This window comes from Aquarana catesbeiana, linkage group LG02 (genome assembly GCF_042186555.1).
Source record: "Aquarana catesbeiana isolate 2022-GZ linkage group LG02, ASM4218655v1, whole genome shotgun sequence".
Classification (NCBI taxonomy): Eukaryota; Metazoa; Chordata; class Amphibia; order Anura; family Ranidae; genus Aquarana; species Aquarana catesbeiana.
The window spans coordinates 573,223,865-573,245,841 of record NC_133325.1 but is presented as its reverse complement, the minus strand read 5'-3'; positions in this window follow the sequence as shown (position 1 = coordinate 573,245,841).

Here is a 21,977-nt window from a genome sequence, read left to right as displayed (position 1 = left end):
GTGTGAAAGCTCGAGTGCTTTCACACTGGAGCGCTGCACTCGCAGGGTGTCACAAAAAGTCCTGCAAGCAGCTTCTTTGCAGCGCTGTAGGAGCAGTGAATACACCGTTCCTAAAGCGCCCATGCCCATTGAAATCAATGGGCAGCATCGCCGGCAAAGCGCGGCTGCAGCGGCGTTTTGCAGGCGGTTTTAACCCTTTTTCAAATAGCACCTCTAAAATAACGGCAAAGCGCCGCTAAAAATAGCAGCGCTTTACCGCCCACGCCCGGGCGCTGGCAGTGTGAAAGTGCCCTAAAGAATTTAGCGAGTTAATATATACATACATACATATATACATACAGATATACATGTAAAACTAATGTAGGGAGATTTGTTTAATCTCTGTGTATCATCTGAGGCTGTTCACTTTACTGGGTATATGTGAGGGTTTACATCCACTTTAACCAGTTACTGACCGCACTATAGTCAAATGACGGTTACAGTGCGGCTCGATACATACATTGTACATACATTATACTTACATTGGCGTCCCCCCCAGGGCGTGCACATGGGACTATTCGTGCTCACCGGGTTCACGGGACCAACGCAGCACACGGTAAAGTGCCAATGACAGCGGCCCTTTACCACGTGATCGCTCCGTCCAATGACAGATCACAATGTAAACACAGCGGGGTCATCCAGGGGTTCAGCGCTCTCCTTTCCACACACCGATACAGTGTGAGTGGAGAGGAGAGCGATCAGTGTAAATTAGTTTTTCCTATTATTACTGTGCCCAGCAGTGCCCAACAGTGCCACATCAGTGTTCCACTGTGTCATCTGTGCCACCTCTGTGCCACCTGTGTGCCATCTGTGCCACATCAGTGATAAACAGTGCCTCTACAGAGCCACTACAGTGCTCATCTGTGCCACATTAGTGCCACACCAGTGCCACCTGTGCCCATCAGTGCCACCTGTGCCCATCAGTGCTCATCCGTGCCCATCAGTGCCACATCAGTGCCACCTGTACCCATCAGTGCTACCTGTGCCCATCAGTGCCGCCTGTGCCCATCAGTGCTCATCTGTGCCACATCAGTGCCATATCAGTACCACCTGTGCCCAGCACCCAGCAGTGCACCCTCACCAGCACCCAGCAGTGCACCCTCACCAGCACCCAGCAGTGCTAGTTTACGTATCGCAAAACAGTCGCAACACCAGTATGGCAAAAAAATAGGATTTTTATAACAGCTTACCTGTAAAATACTTTTCTTGGCGTACATCACGTGACACAGAGCCATAGTAGTTACTATGTGGGTTATAGGCCATCTTCAGGTGATGGACACTGGCACACCCTAAGACAGAAAGTCCACTACCTATATAACCCCTCCCACTACTGGGAGTACCTCAGTTTTGCAACAAAGCAGTATGTGTATTAGAAGAGGAGAGGGACCTCTGTGTCCCATAATGTACTCCAAGAAAAGGATTTTACAGGTAAGCTGTTAAAAAAATCCTATTTTCTTTATCGTATATCACGGGACAGAGAGCCATAGTAGTTACTATGTGGGATGTCCCAGAGCAATGCCAACTGAGGGGAGAGAGACACAACCAGGGTTTTTTTTCTAAGAGAATAGGTACAGGAACTCCTCCCTTCTGAGTCACCCCTTGACTCTGCCCCCTATCCACCTCCGAGCACCGTTCCTTTTAGGGAATACAGAACCAAGTAACATTTTGTGGTGCTAAGTATTTTGTATGGAATTGCTAATGATAACAAGAAAGGCAGTAAAATAGATGTAGCAACAATGGACACCCCAGTGAAAATAGATCCACCCCAGCAGCAGTGGACTCCCAACAGCCAGCATCAATAGACCCTCCAGCAGCCTGCAACCTTAGACCCCTCTCTTAACAGTACACCCCTCCCAGCAACGATTGAAACCCTGCATAAGACCCACCCCCAGCAACAAAAGATCCCCGCTGAGCCACAGACCGCCCCAGAAACAATAGATCCCCCTGCAAAAATAGATCCCCTTTAGCAACAATAGATTCCCCAGCAGCCAACATCAATAGACCTTCCAGCAGCCAGCAACAAAAAACCCTCCCTCCACAGTAGATCCATCCCAGCAATGATTAACCTCCCCAGCAACATAAGACCCACCCCCAACAACAATAGATCCCCCACAAGCAACTATAGATCGCCCACAAGCAACAGAAGAAGACCTCCACAGCAACAATAGATCCCCTTCCTCTGCAAAAATAGATCTCCCAGCAGCCAGCATCAATAGACCCTATAGCACACCCCAGCACCCCTTGCCATTACATACATTCAGTTCTGGAGGTGCCGGAACTGCATTCCCCCGCGTTCCTGCTGAAAAAAAGCCCTAGACACAACAAAAGTAGGGCACCATGAGACTAGAGGACTTAAACTACTGCCTGCAGCATACTACGCCCAAAGGCAATATCCTCACGCCTTTTTACATCCACCTTATAGAATCTGGTAAATGTATGGACTGAAGACCAAGTTGCGGCCTTGCAGATTTGAGCCATGGAAGCTTGGTGATGCACTTCCCACAAAGCACTAACAGCTCTAGTGGAGTGCGTTTTGATTTGAGAGGGTGGAATCTTCCTCTTCAAACCATAAGCTTGAACAATTACTTGCCGAATCCATTTAGAAATAGTGGATTTTGATGCTGCCTGTCCTCTTTTAGGACCTTCAGGCAACACAAACAAAACATCCGTTTTTCGAATCTGAGCAGTCGCCTTCAAATAGACGTTGACTGCTCTCACCACATCCAGAGAATGTAGTGGCTTCTCTTCCGTAGAACAGGGTTCTGGAAAAAGTTAAGGTAGAACAATATCCTGGTTTAGATGAAAACCTGACACTACCTTCGGTAGAAAGTTAGGATGAGGACGCAATACCACCTTATCCTTGTGAATAATTAAATATGGCTCTTTACAAGAAAGAGCACCCAACTCTGATACTCTTCTTGCAGAAGATATAGCTACCAGAAAAAGGACCAAGGGAATATGCCGTATCAGCTCAAAAGGCTGTTTCTGCAATGCCGACAGAACTAAATACAGGTCCCAGGGGTTCAGGGGTGACCTAACCGGAGGCTTAAGCCGCGTTACCCCCTGAATAAAGGAACGAACCAAAGAATGTGACGCAAGTGGTCGTGGGAAGAATACCAATAAGGTCGAGACCTGGCTTTTGATAGTACTCAAGGCCAGCTTCATTTCTAACCCCATCGGCAGAAAGTCAAGGATTCTAGCTATAACATACTTCCTGGGGTGCCAACCCCTGGATTCACACCAGGAGACATATGCCTTCCAGACTCTATAATATATGATTCTGGAGGCCGGCTTCCTTGCATTAATCAAGGTGGATACCACTGAACCTGATAGCCCACGCTTCTTCAGAATATGGGTCTCAATAGCCAAACTGTTAAATTTAGCGCTTGTAAGGTAGGATGGAATACCGGACCCTGCGAGAGAAGGTCTGGACGTAGTGGTAGGGTCCATGGGTCCCCTACTGCCATCCTTATGATCTCTGCATACCAGGATCTTCTGGGCCATGCTGGGGCCGCAAGAATCACCGACTTCCCTTCCTGCTTGATCCTGCGTGGAAGTCGTGGAAGCAGCAGAATAGGAGGGAATGCATAAATCAGTGAGAACTGATTCCACGGGAACACCAAGGCATCTGTTCCACACACTAGCGGATCCCTTGTTCTTGACACAAAGTTGTCGATTTTTTTGCTGAACCTAGTGAACCTAGACACAAACAGATCTATGTCTGGGATCCCCCATCTTTGGCATATTGTCAGGAAGACATCGATGTGAAGGGACCATTCTACCGGGAACAACAGCTGGCGACTCAGATAATCCGCCTGCCAATTTTCTATTCCTGGTATGAAGACTGCCGATAGGCAAGGTACATTGTTTTCTGCCCAAGTTAGTATATGATACACCTCTCTCTGGGCCGTACGACTTCTCGTGCCCCCTTGGTGATTGATATAGGCCACTGCTGTGGCATTGTCAGATTGGGTGCTGCAGGAAAATTCCGTAACCTGAACGTCCAGGACCCTCAGGGCCAGAGCCTGAGGAAGAAGCATGAATGCTTCGAACGCGCGCACCCTCCCGCTGAACTTTAATCTGGAAGTGACATCGCAGCAGGACGTTCCGGTGTTAATGAATCTCTTCCCCTGGATACTGAAGGCATTGGACTCCACCACTGCGTTCGCTACCGAGGACGGCTTCTTGGTACACACCGGTCCCAGCCCTGCATCCTCTGGATAAGTGCGGATGACACCCATTATACATGCCTGTCTCTTTCATCTGTTTGTGAGTGTATTCGCTATTTTTTTACATTAAATCCATTAGATTTTTAATATACTACGCTTAGAAGGCGCCGCTTTCTTTCCCTCACCCCGAGATCTAGAATGGGTTTGACATCTCCATTTGGTTTTGGTAGTGTGAAAAGGTTTGAATAAAACCCCAATCCCTGCTCTTCCATGGGGACCACCGAGATCACTTTTTGAGACAAAAGATGGTCTAATGCTTGAAAGAGAGACTTCTTTTTCTCTGGATCCCTGGGAACGTTTAATCTGAGAAAACAAGGAAACGGGACCTTTTGGAACTCTAGTTTGTACCCTAGAGTTATTGAGGAAGTCACCCGTTTGTCTCGACACTCTTCCAGGCCAGCAACAGCCGCTGCTATTAGTGCTCAGCCTGGTGCTTTAGTAAATGTGCCAAGGGAATGCCTGTGTCATCTCTTACATGCCTCCTTTTTGCTCTTGTGTCCCTCTGACAGCTGCAGCCAGCAAAATGGAGCCTTTTAAGGGTACTCCAGTGCTAGGCATTGCTGCACGCCAGTGCAGCGCTAAGACATGCCCCTTTCACATACCACCGCACCCCCCCTCCTCTTTTCAAAAGAGTGTTTTCCCGTGCAAGAGCGGGCCTCCGATCCAACGGGATTGCCGTGTGTGTGTGTGGGGGGAGGCGGCGTGGAGGAGATCTGTGACAAAAACCACCACGCAGAGGCAGTGGAGAATGGAGCAGCATCCGCCGATCATTCTGGCTTCCCCCTCTATCCAGGGAGAGGGGGAAAGCTTCTGCCCAGGTGGGGGTGTTTTTGGAAAAAAATCCCCCCTAACATCTTACCAGAGGCCTGAGACTGCTAGCCGGAGGGAGATCTGCAGCTTCTGCTGAGACAGTGTGATCTGAGGAAAGCATGACAAGGTACATGCTCTATACAGCCCCCAGTGGTAACTTTTAGGCATGACAACATTTACTTTTAAAGGAGATAATTCATAGGAAAATTAAAAATTCCTTAGAAATCTCCACTTACCTTTCCCGCTGCAGGGATTCTGTGGTAAAACCAACAGACCCAATCTTCACCCCTCATGGTGGGTTCCATTAAAAAACATTCAGGAACCGGGGCCCCTTTTTATCAGGGGATCCCCACTCCTGGACCCGTAAAGCACCCCGCCAGGAAAACTTTATGGCTGAAAAAACCAAAGCATTGGGTCCCGGGGTCCAGCTCTCTAAAAAGAGTGTTACTGGCTAAACCTTGTTTCTTCTGCCACGAGGCCCGGGTACCATTCAATTGGGCTAAAAAGACACTTTGAATGGATCCGGTTGCAGAGCCTGCCCCAGCAAGTAATATTCCAGTGGAGCTCAGCATAGCACATCTTTACTCGTGACTAACACCTAAGACACTGACGAAAAAACTGGGGTACTCCCAGTAGTGGGAGGGGTTATATAGGGAGTGGACTTCTTGTCATAGGGTGTGCCAGTGTCCATCACCTGAAGGTGGCCTATAACCCATATAGTAACTACTATGGCTCTGTGTCCCGTGATGTACAATAGAGAAAATATTTTACCAGTGAGGAGGCCTACCAGCGTCTGAGCCTGAGTGATGAGAGCAGCGGGGAGCTCTCTGAGTCTCAGTCCGATTCTGATTCGGCATATGAACCCGTTACAAGCAGTGGGTCTTCTACAGAGGAACATGTGCCTATGAAAAGAAGGCATTCTGGCGTGGAGCAGCAGCCTACTATCAGCAGCGTAGTGCCGTCCACCTCAAGCGCAGGGCCATCTACCTCGAGCGCAGAGCCGTCCACCTCAAGCACAGGGCTATCAACCTCAAGCGCAGTGCCACTGCAAAAAATACCAGGCACCAGTAGGATGTCATCTCAGTCCCAAAGGGATAGGGCCCATGCCAGCCTTCCCTATGCCCTTCAAAACCCCCTGTGGCTTCCCCCTAATTCCGGAGCAGCAAACATCCCCCCTTTTCACTGCCCAGCCAGGTGTCCAGGTGAACACCGATGATTTTGCCATGCTTGATTTTTTTTGATTTGATTTTCACTGAAGACTTACTATCGTCCATTGTGGCCCAATGCAACCTCTATGCACTTCAGTACATAGCAAGCAACCCTGGTTCTAGTTACGCCCATCCCTTTGAGTGGAGAGATCTTACCGTAGAGGAATTCAAAATTTTTTTAGGCCTAACTTTTACTATGGGACTCACATTTGTACTCCTATTGGTCTATCAACTTCATCCACCACATGCCAATATTCTCATCCATTATGCCAAGATCAAGGTACCTTATGATTATGCGGTTCCTCCACTATAATGACAACACCCATTGCCCTCCCCAAAATGACCCAGCTTTTAACAAATTTTTAAAAATTCAGCCACTCCTAAATTATTTCTCTGAAAAATTCCCCCGGTTATATAACCCCGACCAGAATATCTCCGTGGATGAGTCCCTTGTAAAATTCACAGGCAGGCTGGGAATCAAACAGTTTATCCCCAGCAAAAGGGTCCGGTATGGGGTTAAAATGTACAAACTTTGTGACCAAGCCACGGGGTACATCTACACCTTCCTGGTGTTCGAAGGGAAAGACTCCCAACTGCATCCCCCTGAATGCCCACAGTATATTGGAGCCAGCGGAAAAGTTGTCTGGGAGCTTGTCTATCCACTCCTTGGAAAGGGATACCATCTTTATGTGGATAATTTTTATACAAGCTTGCCCCTCTTCCGCAATCTTCACCAGAGAGACTCCCCAGATTGTGGTACAGTAAGAGCCAATTGAAAGGGCTTCCCACAAAATTTCATCAATGAATGTCTACGACGAGGGCAGACAGCGTCTTTGCGGAACCAGGAGCTATTGGCTGTCAAGTGGAGGGACAGACGAAACGTCCACATGCTCACATCAATCTATAACGACACATACGTGGAAGTCGCCAGAAGAAACGGCTCAATCCAGAAACCAGCTTTTGTCCATGACTATAATTTGTTTATGGGGGGAGTGGACTTCAATGATCAGATGATTGAACTCTACCTTCCCACAAGAAAATCCCGCCATAAAAAAATGTCCATTTATTTTTTCAGTCTGGCCATGTATAACACTTATGTTATTTACCAAAAATCTACAGAGACCCCCGTCTGCATTACCAAGAACAAGTTATCTCTGCCTTTTTGCACCCTGAAGGCTCACCAGAAAATATTCGCTCTGATTCCGTGAGCAGACTCCACAAATGCCACTTTCCTGAGAAAATCCCCCCCCCCCCCGTGAAACAGGCCACAGGCGTAAAAAAAAATAAAGGGTGTGGTCCAGAGGCACTCCTTTTAAATAAAGCACCTTTTTGCTGTCAGAAGTAAATGCAGCATGTTGCATCTGAAAGTATATACAACATTGATTAAAGATTCCTCTGTAATGGCGACAGTCTCCATTAGATTAGAGTGGTAGGGGCATACGTGCATTAGTATCTACTATCTCAGGAGTGCAAGTCTCGCAATTGTCTATGCAGATCAAGGATGTCCTCTTGTAGCCCTTTCACTTCAATTTGTAATTCCGAAAATTCTGGTAGTTAACACTAGGGATGAGCCGAACACCCCCCGGTTCGGTTCGCACCAGAACCCGCGAACGGACCGAAAGTTCGCACGAACGTTAGAACCCCATTGACGTCTATGGGACTCGAATGTTCGAAATCAAAAGTGCTCATTTTAAAGGCTAATTTGCATGGTATTGTCCTAAAAAGGGTTTGGGGACCCGGGTCCTACCCCAGGGGACATGTATCAATGCAAAAAAAACTTTTAAAAACGGCCGTTTTTTCGGGAGCAGTGATTTTAATGATGCTTAAAGTAAAAAAAAAAAAAGTGAAATATTCCTTTAAATATCGTACCTGGGGGGTGTCTATAGTATGCCTGTAAAGTGACGCGTGTTTCCCATGTTTAGAACAGTCCCTGCACCAAATGTCATTTTTAAAGGAAAAAATCTCATTTAAAACTGCTTGCGGGTTTAATGTCATGTCGGGTCATGGCAATATGGATGAAAATCAGTGAGACAAACGGCATGGGTACCCCCCAGTCCATTACCAGGCCCTTTGGGTCTTGTATGGATATTAAGGGGAACCCCGCACCCAAATTAAAATAAGGAAAGGTGTGGGGCCACCAGGCCCTATATACTCTGAACAGCAGTATACAGGCGGTGCAAACAAGACAGGGACTGTAGGTTTGTTGTTAAGTAGAATCTGTTTGTAATTTTGAACATTTTTAACGTGTTTAGCTCCAGCCAAAAAATCTTTTCTAAGCTTTTTGGAAAACATAGGGAAGGGTTATCACCCCTGTGACATTTGTTTTGCTGTCTTTCCTCCTCTTCAGAAGATTTCACCTCACTTTTTTGTCCCTCTCCTTCTTGGCCTTCCAGACATACTAATGGCCTGTAGCTGCACTAAGCTGGGATAGAACACCTGTAATTTTCTTCAAGTAGCTTTATATACTGTAACCAGACAAGCCTGCCTGTCAGTAGGAAGATAACAGGAACGGATCTAGCTGAACACTGTGAGCAGGACGCACTGTACTAAATGTAAATAGTCTAGCTGCCTGACCGTGGTACTAATAGGATCAAATAGAACACCTGTAATTTTCTTCAGGTAGCTTTATATACTGTAACCAGACAAGCCTGCCTGTCAGTAGGAAGATAACAGGAACGGATCTAGCTGTACACTGTGAGCAGGACGCACTGTACTAAATGTAAATAGTCTAGCTGCCTGACCGTGGTACTAATAGGATCAAATAGAACACCTGTAATTTTCTTCAGGTAGCTTTATATACTGTAACCAGACAAGCCTGCCTGTCAGTAGGAAGATAACAGGAACGGATCTAGCTGAACACTGTGAGCAGGACGCACTGCACTAAATGTAAATTGCAGGAACGGATCTAGCTGAACACTGTGAGCAGGACGCACTGCACTAAATGTAAATAGTCTAGAAGATAACAGGAACGGATCTAGCTGAACACTGTGAGCAGGACGCACTGCACTAAATGTAAATAGCAGGAACGGATCTAGCTGAACACTGTGAGCAGGACGCACTGCATTAAATGTAAATAGTCTAGATAGAAGATAACAGGAACGGATCTAGCTAAACTGAATACAGTGTATATATATATATGCAACACCTGGGATGCATATATATACACAATACACTGTAAGTGCAGCTAACTGACTGACTGTTCTGCCTAATCTATCTAACTCAAATCAAATGACACTGTCTCTCTCTCTCTCTATCTCTCAGCACACCGGAACACACACTACACAGGGCCGCCGTGCAGGCGGCCTTATATAGTGTGGGGTGTGTACTAAATCCCCTGAGCCATAATTGGCCAAAGCCACCCTGGCTTTGGCCAATTACAGCTCTCTCTACTGACGGCGCTGTGATTGGCCAAGCATGCGGGTCATAGTGCATGCTTGGCCAATCATCAGCCAGCAATGCACTGCGATGCCGCAGTGAATTATGGGCCGTGACGCGCCACACGAATTTAGCGCGAACGGCCCATAACGTTCGCAATTCGGCGAACGATCGAACAGCCGATGTTCGAGTCGAACATGGGTTCGACTCGAACACGAAGCTCATCCCTAGTTAACACCAAACGCCTGCAACTCAGAGATTTGCGCCCTGAGAGAAGCCACAGCAGCTGCTACAATGGCCTCAATGTTTTGGGCCAAATTATTCTGTCATGGTCTTGAGTCAGGCTTGGAGGCCAGTAGCTATAACAGTGGAGCAGCACCCACTCACTCACCCACAAGTGGGACAGATATACATGCAGGTCACAGGTTCACCTGAGGTTCGGGGTCTAAGTACTAACTGGTATCCTGATGGTGGAGATGGGCTTTGCTGCGTCTTAGTGCCAGGTTGCAGTCCTTAGGATCGCCCCACCACGAGGTGAGCAAGCTGGGTCCAGTAGCAGATATAGCAGGTATAGATCAAGCAGAAGCGTAATCGAGGAACAAACCAAAGGTCAGTAACAAATAGTTGCAGGTTGGGATTAAGCAGAAGCATAGTCAAGAAACAAGCCAAAGGTTGGAAATGAATGGTAGTGAAGATACAGACGACGGCAGGAGAGATAAAAGGTATTGGCTGGAGAGAGCTCAATAATCTGGCAACATTAAGTGCAGAGACATGACTTAAATCAGGAAGCTCATGGAACAAGCAAAGAGTTCAAGGTTCAAGACAAACGAGATTCAAGGTAGGATCCTTCAAGGGGCTGTCCAACATTCCAGGTGGCTCAGTCATTGCCACATACAGCAGAGGTCCAGGCCCTGGCACCAGGACTGTGTTGCAATAGGCAATGCCTATGCTATGACCCTGGAATACCATAGATTCTGAGTTTAATACCAACACATACTGGATCTTAGAAAAATGCATGCTTATAAAAGGACTCTGACATGTTGGCATTAACTGGAGGAGGGGCGGGCCTTTTTCAGACTTTCTAAAAGTAACCTGGAAGCCTTTATTATGAACCAGTTTTTAACAGATGCCCAGCAGAAGTCCAGGCTCATGTTAAATTCAGTGGGGAGTTTACTAAAACTGCAACAGACAATCTGGAACAGTTATGCATAGTACCCAATCAGCTTATATCCTCAACTTATTCAGTTAAAGTGATATTAAAGATTCCAATTACATTTATTTAAAATAACAACCATGTTATACTTACCTGCTCTGTGCAATGGATTTGCACAGAGCAGCCTCAATCCTCCACTTCTCATGGGGGCATGGGGGATTTCTATGGGGGCACTTGTAGGAGCATGCTCCCTAGCCAACCTATCTCGGTCTATTGACAGGCAGTGGAGCTCGGCACCGCGTCCCACTCTCTTATTATAGGATTTTATTAACAGAAGTGGGAGCCAATGGCCAGTACCTTAATGCATAGAATGCATTCCCGTCATAATATTTATTTTCTAGATTCATCACACACACTGATTGCAGGTTGAGCCCTTACAGTACAAAAAAAAACATATTTATTATACAGCTACTAAGACAAAATTATAAAACCATCAAGAGTGTTACTAAGGGGCCCACTATCAAAAATATGATTTACTATGCTTTTAGTTTCTGCATGCTTAAAAACGTGTTACTTGTTTTTAAGTTGCACAAGTGTGAATCTTAGGATCCAGTGGTCTTTCATTAGAATTAAGGCACCCCAAACAGAGCACATTTTTACAGTTGGTCTATGTCCTTGCCTATAACTCGGTGTATTTGTTGCCTTGAAGACATAGTCCAATCCATTCTGCAACCACCCTGTAATGTATATGGGCAGAAATCAATTGCAGTTATTCACCTATAGTATTTTGTTCAAACATTCATATGGATATTCTGAAAAAACATGTGGCACAGTATTCTATATTGCCATCATTGAGCCAACTAATTTTATTTATTTTATTTTATTTATTTCAGGTATTTATATAGCGCCATCAATTTACGCAGCGCTTTACATATTGTACATTCAAATCAGTCCCTACCCTCAAGGAGCTTACAATCTAAGGTCCCTAACTCACATTCATACATACTAGGGACAATTTAGACAGGATCCAATTAACCTACCAGCATGTCTTTGGAGTGTGGGAGGAAACCGGAGTACCCAGAGGAAACCCACACAGACACAGGGAGAACATGCAAAAAAGTGCGAAAGTGCTATCCACTACACCACTGTGCTGCCCATAATTTTGCTCAAAAGCCCTTAAAGTTTTATTCAGACCTGCTACTTGATTGGAATCTTAGACGTATTAAGCAGGTATGTTTTGTGCCTTGAATGCCTTGTGCCTTGAATTTTTATTAACAAAAATCACAGTCACAGTTTTTCATTTGTCCAAAAAAAAAAATCCATCCTGTTCCTTAAATTTTTCTCATTAAAGTCAAAAACGATCATTGATTTCATCCCACTTATTATCTATAACCACAACTTGTTTTTCTTGGGGAGGGGTTAAAATCTCTGTCAGATTTTGTTTTCTATATTGATGTCTGGGTGCACATTGGGGAGACTTTCTCCCATTCCCTGCTATGGTAACAAAAGTTGGAGAGGAAAACAATGAATGAAAATCCAATATTGACAGTTAACCCCATTGGGAGTTTTTCCCCTTTAATTAAGTTTCCTTAAAAGATTTTTGGTCAATGTCTCTTGTGACAAAGGTCATCGGAAGAGAACGTGAGTGAATCTTTCCAACAGGATCACAAACCGCAATGAAAATCTGACAATAATACTAATCCTTCATCACTCTACCCAAAACAAAAACTAAAAAAAAGGCAGCCTACAGTACCACTCTACTGTGGTACATCTATAAATGGCAAATTGGTGGATGTAAATAAATAGCACTGAATAAAGAACCATCAGTCACAAGTTACGCTTGATAATGAAGATGAACCAAGACGTCCTTGGACTGTTCCTTTGACAAACAGATTGTACAGAGCCTACAGAATTATTGGTTATATCCAGTGCAAGTTCACAGTAGTACTAGTGATCAGGGAGGACATTGTGTAATGTATATTTACCTATTAGTTGTGCTGTAGTGAGGTCACTTTAAATGTCCTACTGACCTAGAATGCACAATGCATACATTTTTTCAAGCCTCAAATTACAAAGGTGTATAATTTAGCAATCACAAAGCCTCTGTTAGTTCTTGTATAATTATCTGTGCTATAATAATATGTCTCACAAGTCTTTATGCAATCTTAAATGTCAGCCAAATAACTTGTCATCCAAGTATGCCACATGGATATGTACTTACTATGTTGTAGTTAAAAGTGCTGGATAATTTTCTGCTATGTATATCTTGTTTATTTGAATGGTTACATAAAGCCATGACAGGTGCTAGGCTCTACAGTGTGCTGGAGCTATTTTGCCTGGTGCAAATTAATCAACAACCCCAGAATTAATGTGAGTGCCTCTCTAAGTAGTATAATCCTTAGGGATTATCAGGTTCAGTCTCCTCCCAGGGAATAACAAAACTCTGTTAAATTAAAATAATTTGACAGACAGCACTAGAATTTCATGCAATTACTGTATTTCATTTAAACCAAGCTGTTTTATGTTAAAAAAAATATATACAGTATGTTTTGTGAATACAAATTCAAGAAGACATTAAATATATTATATAAAATTATGGCCATGTGATATTATTGAGCCATTTTCCTGCACATGTAAAATGGACCTTGTGCTCCTAAACTTAAAATCCCTCCTTATGTATAGTGTCAGTTGCCCCTTGCTTTGTGAATCAGTGGCACTATACACACTAACAATTGCAATAATCACTACATGCAGTAATGTCTCAAAGTACTCAAATATACAAAACTTGAAAAGATAGATTTATATACAGTATATGCACTATTCTGCTTTAATTAAAATGTCCATGGTGCAACACAAGTCCTTAAAGCAGAGTTCCACCCATTTCTGTGTTTACTAAAAGTCAGCAGCTACGCTTTTTGTAGCTGCTGACTTTTAGTAAACACAGAAATGGGTGGAACTCTGCTTTAAGGACTTGTGTTGCACCATGGACCTTTTTTTTTAAATGGAATAGTGCATATACTATATATAAATCTATCACTTCATGTATTGTACAGTATGTATTGTATTTTCACTTTTGATAAACAGACACTCACCTGTCCCACAGTCCAGCGATGCGGCCGCCCGAAGCCTTGCTTCCCTCCTTCTCCTCTCCACAGTGCCAGCATTGCAAGTGTGGGCACCCGGGTGTGCTCTGCGCATGCGCGAGTCGCACTGCGCGTTCTGAATGTCCGGGCAATCTTCTGGGACCTGTGACGTGTCCCACAACGTTTAAGGGAGGGAGGGGGGAGAGGAGAACTTCTACTCGGTGCTGCAGCACCATGAGCGAAGGTGGGAGCTGGGTACCTGTCAAAACCAGGTACCCACTCACCCCCCCCCCCCAAAAAAAATGACATGCCAAATGTGGTATGTCAGGGGGTCAGGAGTCCTGAAAGCGGAAGTTCCACTTTTGGGTGGAACTCCGCTTTAATATTTGTCAAGTACTATCTGACCTAAGGTAATTTGTGAACAGTCCTATATATTTCTTATTGAATGGTGTTAAAAGCAGTTTTTCATTGCGTTTGAAGCTACATCTGAACGGCGTATAGAAACTGAAAATGAATGACCTAGAAAACCACTTAAGAACCGTATCTGAAACTGTGTATGAACGGCCTATAAATGGCCTAAAAAGGGTCTAGGGAAAGGTATTCCAGGAATAGTATTATATACCCCCTATTAAATTGTGCTATAAGCAACTATTTAGTCGGATAAAAAAAAAAATTGGGGGCTGTGATAAAGAAGATATAAGCACAGAAAGTGAACTGGAAATAAGTAAAATGGAGGAATAAAGAGCAGGTGCCCAAATGCCAACAAAATTGGAAATGATAGACATGTTCATAAGACTAGAGAACTCTATTAAAACAGAAATCTCCACATTATTGGCTGATTTAGGCCAATTACCGACATGGGTAGAGGAGACAGAAGAAAGAATGGAAAAGCAAGCTCAAGAAGTAATAAAACTAAAAGAACAAGTTAAGGATATGAAATTAGAGCAGAGGAGAATGTTATACCAACTAGAGGATCAGGAGAACCAAAACAGAAGAAAGAATTTAAGGATGCATGCCATACCAGAAAAAAGAAGAGAAGACCTAAGAAAAATAATAAACAAAATATTTAGCCACATATAACAGAGGATTGTCTCAAGATAGAAAGAGTTCATAGGATCAGAAAACCTCAAAATATATCAGCAGACTTACCCCGAGATGTTATAGTGAGATTTCTACTATATGAAGAAAAAGCACAAATTTGGGGGAAAATGAGAGGACGACCACCACTAAAATATGATGGAGCGGACATCCTAGTTTTTACAGACCTAGCGCCAGAAACACTAGCCAGGCGAAGACTCCTCAAACCCTTACTTGAACAAATGCGAACAAAGAATATTAAATATAGTTGGGGTTTTCCGGCATGTTTAATAGGTCAAACTGAAGATCAATGAGATTAAGATTTCCAGAAAATCTACAAGAATTCTGTAATAAATTGGATTTACAAGCTCCGGTTATCCCTGGATGGGCAGAAAAAGAAATATAATACAGAAGGAAGACGAACTTTGGCAAAAATCGCACAGAGTCGCTAGGAAGACTTAAAAACAAAGATAAAATCTAAGATTTACCTTAGAGACTGAATAGAAACAGGTGGAAAGAAAGTGGGATTAGATAGAAAGCGCTCAAGCAGGATCAGCAGAAACCACACTTCTCCACTGCCTCCCTCTTCTTCAGTCTAGATTTTCTTTCCATACTCTCTCTCCCTCCCATACTCTGCAGGACACCTTTACATACTTTGCATCCAACACATATCTCATATTCTCATGACAGTGCTATATTTAACCATCTTAAACTCCCCCTGTATGATACTTCTGTACCCTGTGCAACTGACGCATATCACCTTATACTTTTAAGAGACTTATCTCATACATACTTCATATTTGTATATTCCATACAGTGAGTATGCCTTGCAAGATACATGGGAGTACTTGGGGTCTACGTTTTCTTTCCTTTCTGATATTGCCATGCCGCCCCCCACGTCTGGCCTCGGCCCTCCTTACTGAGTTCTCCGTCTCTTCAGCTCCCGGGGGAGATGCCCTCTGCCGACCCCCACTTGAGTTCAGTTTCTGTAGCCTGTGTCTGACAAGTAAGTATGGGATGATCGGTTCAGGCTTCTTGCTTTTATCCAATCATGACCGATACTCTAATATATACTTTATCTGTTTTTTCAGACAGCAGATATGCACATCAGCCCCTGATGAAGCGAGGAAACCTCGCGAAACGCATCGGGTTAGAGATGTACCATGCATATCTGTATCACTTGTATTACTATTATATTGAGGCTATGTTTCAGGATTACAATGCAATGTTGCTATTTTATGAATCTGTTCCCCCATGCTCATGTCTTATATTGGATGATGTTGTTTTTTTCAATAAATCATTTTTACTTCTATACTTGTTCACCCTTTTGATCACCATGAACATCTAATTTAAAGTCCCAGGGGCGACGTCTGTTTCTCTGCTATTTAGGGATGGAGGTGGTTCATGTTAGGGGTCAGTTCTCAGATTTTCCTTTCGAATTATCAAACTTAAAAATAAATCTTTCTAAAATAGCGATCATAAATGTAAATAAACAGAAAGAAAGGTGCTTACAACAAGAATTTCAATTTATATGGAAGACAGAACTAAAATATCTAGGAATAAGATTAACATCATCCCCAGGAAAATTATATCAGGCAAATTACATCCCACTATTAAACGAAACAAAAACAGGAACAAGAAAAATAGCAACAAGGCCCCTCTCATGGATAGGACGAATAAATACCATAAAGATGGTAATAGTATCGAAAATGATGTACAAATTTTAAACGTTGCCTATACCCCTACCTCAGACATGTTTTAACCACTTGCCGACCGCCTAACGCAGATATACTGCAGCAGAATGGCACGGGCAGGCAAAACCACGTACCTGGTACGTGATTTGCCTCCTGCGGGCGAGGGACATATCGCGCCCCCCCCCGGTGCCCGAGTCGGTCAGCATCGTTAGGGGAGCGATCCGTGCTGAGGGGGAGGCCACTCATTCGTGGCCACTCCATCGCGATCGCTCCCAACGAATGACAATCTTCCTCTGCCTCTTTAATGTAAACAGCGGCAGAGGAAGTGATGTCATCTCTCCTCGCGTCGGTCTTTTCGTTCCGGCACAGAGGAGAGCAGACATCCAAGTAAGTGCACCAACACTACACTAACAGTAGAACACTCTAGGCCCACATTTCACCCCCCAGTCACCCCCCGATCACCCCCCGATCACCCCCCTGTACACCCTGTCACAGTGACACCAATAGCATTTTTTTTTTCTGATTATTGCATTGGTGTCATTTGTGACAGTTATAAGTAGTAGGGCAGTTAGTGGTAGGCCCCTTTAGGTCTAGGGTACCCCCCTAACCCCCCCCAATAAAGTTTTAACCCCTTGATCACCCCCCGTCGCCAGTGTCACTAAGTGATCGTTTTTCTGATCGCTGTATTAGTGTCACAGGTGACGCTAGTTAGGGAGGTAAGTATTTAGGTTCGCTGTCAGCGTTTTATAGCGTCAGGGACTCCCATACTACCTAATAAAAGGTTTTAACCCCCTGATTGTCCCCTGGTTAACCCTTTCTCCAGTGATCACCGTATAACTGTTATGGGTGATACTGGTTAGTTAGTTTGTTTTTTTTAATAGTTTTAGAGCACCGTTTATTACCTAATAAAGGTTTAACCCCCTGATCGCCCAGAGGTGATATAAGTTAAGTTTTAGGGTCAGATAGGGTCTGTGTCGCCCCAGGCAGCGTCAGGTTAGTGCCAGTATCGCTAACACCCACGCACGCAGCACACACCTCCCTTAGTGGTATAGTATCTGAACGGATCAAAATCAGATCCGATTAGATCTATACTAGCGTCCCCAGCAGTTTAGGGCTCCCAAAAACGCAGTGTTAGCGGGATCAGCCCAGATACCTGCTAACACCTGCGTTTTGCCCCTCTGCCCAGCCCAGTCCACCCAAGTGCAGTATCGATCGATCACTGTCACTTACAAAACACTAAACACACATAACTGCAGCATTCCCCAGAGTCAGGCCTGATCCCTGCGATCGCTAACAGTTTTTTTGGTAGCGTTTTGATACAGCCGTTAACAGTCAGGAGCTTTTTTATCTGTGAGTCTCACTAGTGTACCACTAAATTTAGAGCCTAAAATGGCAAATCGAAGGTACACTAGTGAAGAGGCCTACACATTTCTGAGGAAGACAGATAGTGAAGAGGAAGTCACTCATCTGTCAGATTCAGGCACAGAATACGATCCTGTAGAGGACAGCGGCTCTATGACAGATAGCTCTGACAACGGAGTTGTGGTCCCTGCCAAGGTCAGGCGTACCAGACCCCAATCTTCTTCTTCTGTCGTTGATGTGCAAGAACCGCAGGTCCCTCGTATGGAGCAGAGCAGTACTAGCGCCGCTATTCCTTCTGGTGAACTGGCAAGCACCAGCTGCCTAGTACACACTGGTCGTAGTCAATCAAGCACTGCAGTATCACGTTGTGACGTGGCGAGTCCCATAAGTGCAGTTCAAGCTGGTGAGGTGGCAAGCACAAGTAGTGTCCCGCTGCCACCAAGAAGATGAACACAGGCCCGTCGTGCCCATAGTGCTCTTCCTGCTGCATTCGCCAATCCTAACTGGGAACCCACCACTTCTGCAACACCCGTACTTCCCCCATTCCCTGGCCAACCCAGCATTCAGGTGGAAACAGTTAATTTTATGTCACTTGATTTTTATTCGCTGTTTTTCACCGAAGATCTCTATAGATTTATTGTGGACCAAAGCAATTTGTATGCTGGTCAACACATTGCCACTATTCCCCAGTCCTCCCTTGCCAGAGATTGGAGACCAATTACAGTTTCCGAATTTAAGCTCTTTCTGGGCCTTTCCCTCAACATGGGCATAACTAAAAAGAGTGAGTTGCGGACATATTGGTCCACTGACCCAATGTTATATATGCCCTTGTTCTCTGCCTCCATGACCAGAGCGCGATACGAGCAGATCTTGCGGTTCATGCACTTCAATGACAATGAACTCTGTCGTTTTCGTGGAGACCCTGGATACGATCGGCTCTACAAAATTCGGCCCCTCGTAAACCACTTCAACCAACGTTTTGCAGACTTGTTTACTCCCCATCAAGTTGTCTGTGTTGATGAGTCCCTGATTAAGTTTTCTGGCCGCTTGTCATTCAAACAGTACCTTCCCAGCAAGCATGCCAGATAGTCAAGATGCATAAGCTCTGTGACAGGGCCACAGGCTATACATGTAGTTTTATGGTTTACGAGTGAAAAGATAGCCACATAGAGCCGACAAACTGCCCTGACTACATAGTTAGCGCTGGCAAGACTGTGTGGGACTTAGTGTCACCCTTATTCGGAAAGGGGTACCACTTATATGTGGACAATTATTACACGAGCATGCCACTTTTTAGTCACTTGTTTGATCAGCAGATTGGAGCATGTGGCACCATGCGACCTAATCGCCGGGGCTTCCCCCAGCGGCTTGTAGATTCCTGTCTTAGGCTGGGGGAGAGAACCTGCTTCAAGAGTAATAACTTGCTCCCTATGAAGTGGAGGGATAATAAGAATGTTTTCGTTCTTACCTCCCTTCATGCAGACACGACGGTCCAAATTACTAAGGCAACTGGTGTTGTGGAGAAACCCCTCTGTGTCCACGAATATAACCAAAATATGGGAGGGGTGGACCTCAACGACCAGTTGTTGGCGCCGTACCCAAATTGCCCGTAAGGCCAGACGCTGGTACAAGAAAGTGTCTGTTTATTTATTTCAAATGGCTTTGCTGAATGCTCATGTGCTATAACAGAGCTTCAGGATGGACTGGATCCTTCCTTAAATTCCAGGAAGAGATCGTCAGAGCTCTTCTGTTTCCAGACGGTGCTCCACCTCACCTTCCCCAACCAAATGCAGTAAGCCGGCTGCATGAGAGGCATTTTCTTTATGTCCTCCCGAGTACCCCTACCCAACGAGCCCCTCAAAAAAGATGTTGTGTCTGCAGCAAGTGCGGATATAGGCGTGACACCCGCTATTATTGTCCCTCCTGTCCTGACAATCCTGGTCTTTGCATTGGTGAATGTTTTGAACGCTACCATACACTAGTTGAGTATTAGCGTAGGGTACAGCACTGCACAGACTAGGCACACTTTCACAGGGTCTCCCAAGATGCCATCGCATTTTGAGAGACCCGAACCTGGAACCGGTTTACAGTTACAAAAGTTACAGTTACAAAAAAAAGTGTAAAAAAAAAAAAAAACACAAATAGTTGTCATTTTATTATTCTCTCTCTATTGTTCTGCTCTTTTTTACTGTATTCTATTCTGCAATGTTTTATTGTTATTATGTTTTATCATGTTTGCTTTATAGGTATGCAATTTTTTTATACTTTACTGTTTACTGTGTTTTATTGTTAACCATTTTATTGTTTTCAGGTACGCCATTCAGAGTGGATTTATTTATCTTGACAGCAACAGCGTTGCTCCCACAATACATAAAGCCGTGACTTCAGCGCTGTCGGAGGTGATTTCACCACAACAGTTAAAAAAAAGAGCATATATGCCGAAGCATGGGGGCAGCAGGGGCGGAGAAGCGATTTGCTCCTTTTGCGGGTGGATGCCCCCAAGCTTCGGCAGATATATATTTTAGGCACAGGTTGCGTTAAAAAATGTTTTATTTTTTACTATGTTTTTTTGTATTTGCTTTGCAGGTATGGAAAATGTCCGATCGGAGCGTGTTGTCGGACATTCCGACCATGTGTGGGCTCCATCGGACATTTTCCATCGGATTTTCCGACACAAAGTTTGAGAGCAGGCTATAAAATTTTCCGACAACAAAATCCGATCGCGTCAATTCCGACCATGTTTGTGGCCAGTTCCGACGCACAAAGTGCCACGCATGCTCAGAAGAAATTCCGAGACGGAACAGCTCGGTCTGGTAAAATTAGCGTTCGCAATGGATACAGCACTTTCGTCACGGTGCAATGTAAAAAATGGTTTAATACAGCGCACTCTCTTCTTCTTTATAATGTGAGAAGAATTAAGAAGTTTTGCTGCTCATATTCACACAGACTTCTCACAAACTTCTTTCTTTATTATTTATCGGGACTCCCTCAATATATTTGGATTTGTCACATCTGATAAAATTGTTTTTGGGTTGTTTTTTTTTGTTTTGTTTTAAAAGCTGTTTTTGGTTGTTTTTTTAGGTTTGTATTTTTTTCAAGTCTGATCTTTGTTCTATTTTATTTTTAGTTTTACTCCATAATATTTTTGTGTGTGTTTTGTGTGTCAAGTTACCACAACACCTTTGATATCTTATATTATTTAATCTCAAGGAGATTGTTTGGTGTTGGAGTTCCTTGTTAATTTCACATTGTACTTTAGAAATGTACCTGATTCCTTACAAAAAAACTGTCCTTTTTGAAGGAAAAAACACATAGGAGAGTATAATTGAAACAAAAAATCCTTTATTAAGGGCTCAGAACCAAACAAAGTGGGAGGCAACACTGGAGAAACAGCTGAAATTAGCGAAGCCTTGGACCCCCAGGGCAGACATCAATTCTTTAACATCCAAATTGGTGGCATGAGGAGTCCTTATCTAAGGGAGTGCAGTCTGGTCCAGAAGTCCCAGAGATCCGGAAAGCAGCAGATGACATCTGTGTCCCCAGGCTGTGGTACTACAAGAGCCTGCATCTTTTGCCAGACCAGACTGGACCCAGGGTCATCACTTTCTGGTCTTCTTTCCACACTTCCTTCCTGGCTGTGGCTTAGGGGTTGGAGATGTGGCAGGAGGAGGAGTAGGACCTGGAGGAGGAGGAGGACTAGTAGGGCCTGGAGGAGGAGGAGGAGGAGGACTAGTAGGACCTGGAGGAGGAGGAGGACCATGTGTGAGGTCACACATGTGGGTAGCAGATGTTATTTGGCCCCTCAACCCCTTATTGAGAGCTTCCAACATAAAGGACTCACACAGGAGTTGTTGGCCCTCCTCCATCTGCCTCATTTTGCAGGCAGTTATGCAAGCAATGTCCTCCACCACAGTGTGGGGGCTTCTCAGGGCCTCTGTAGCCTTCCA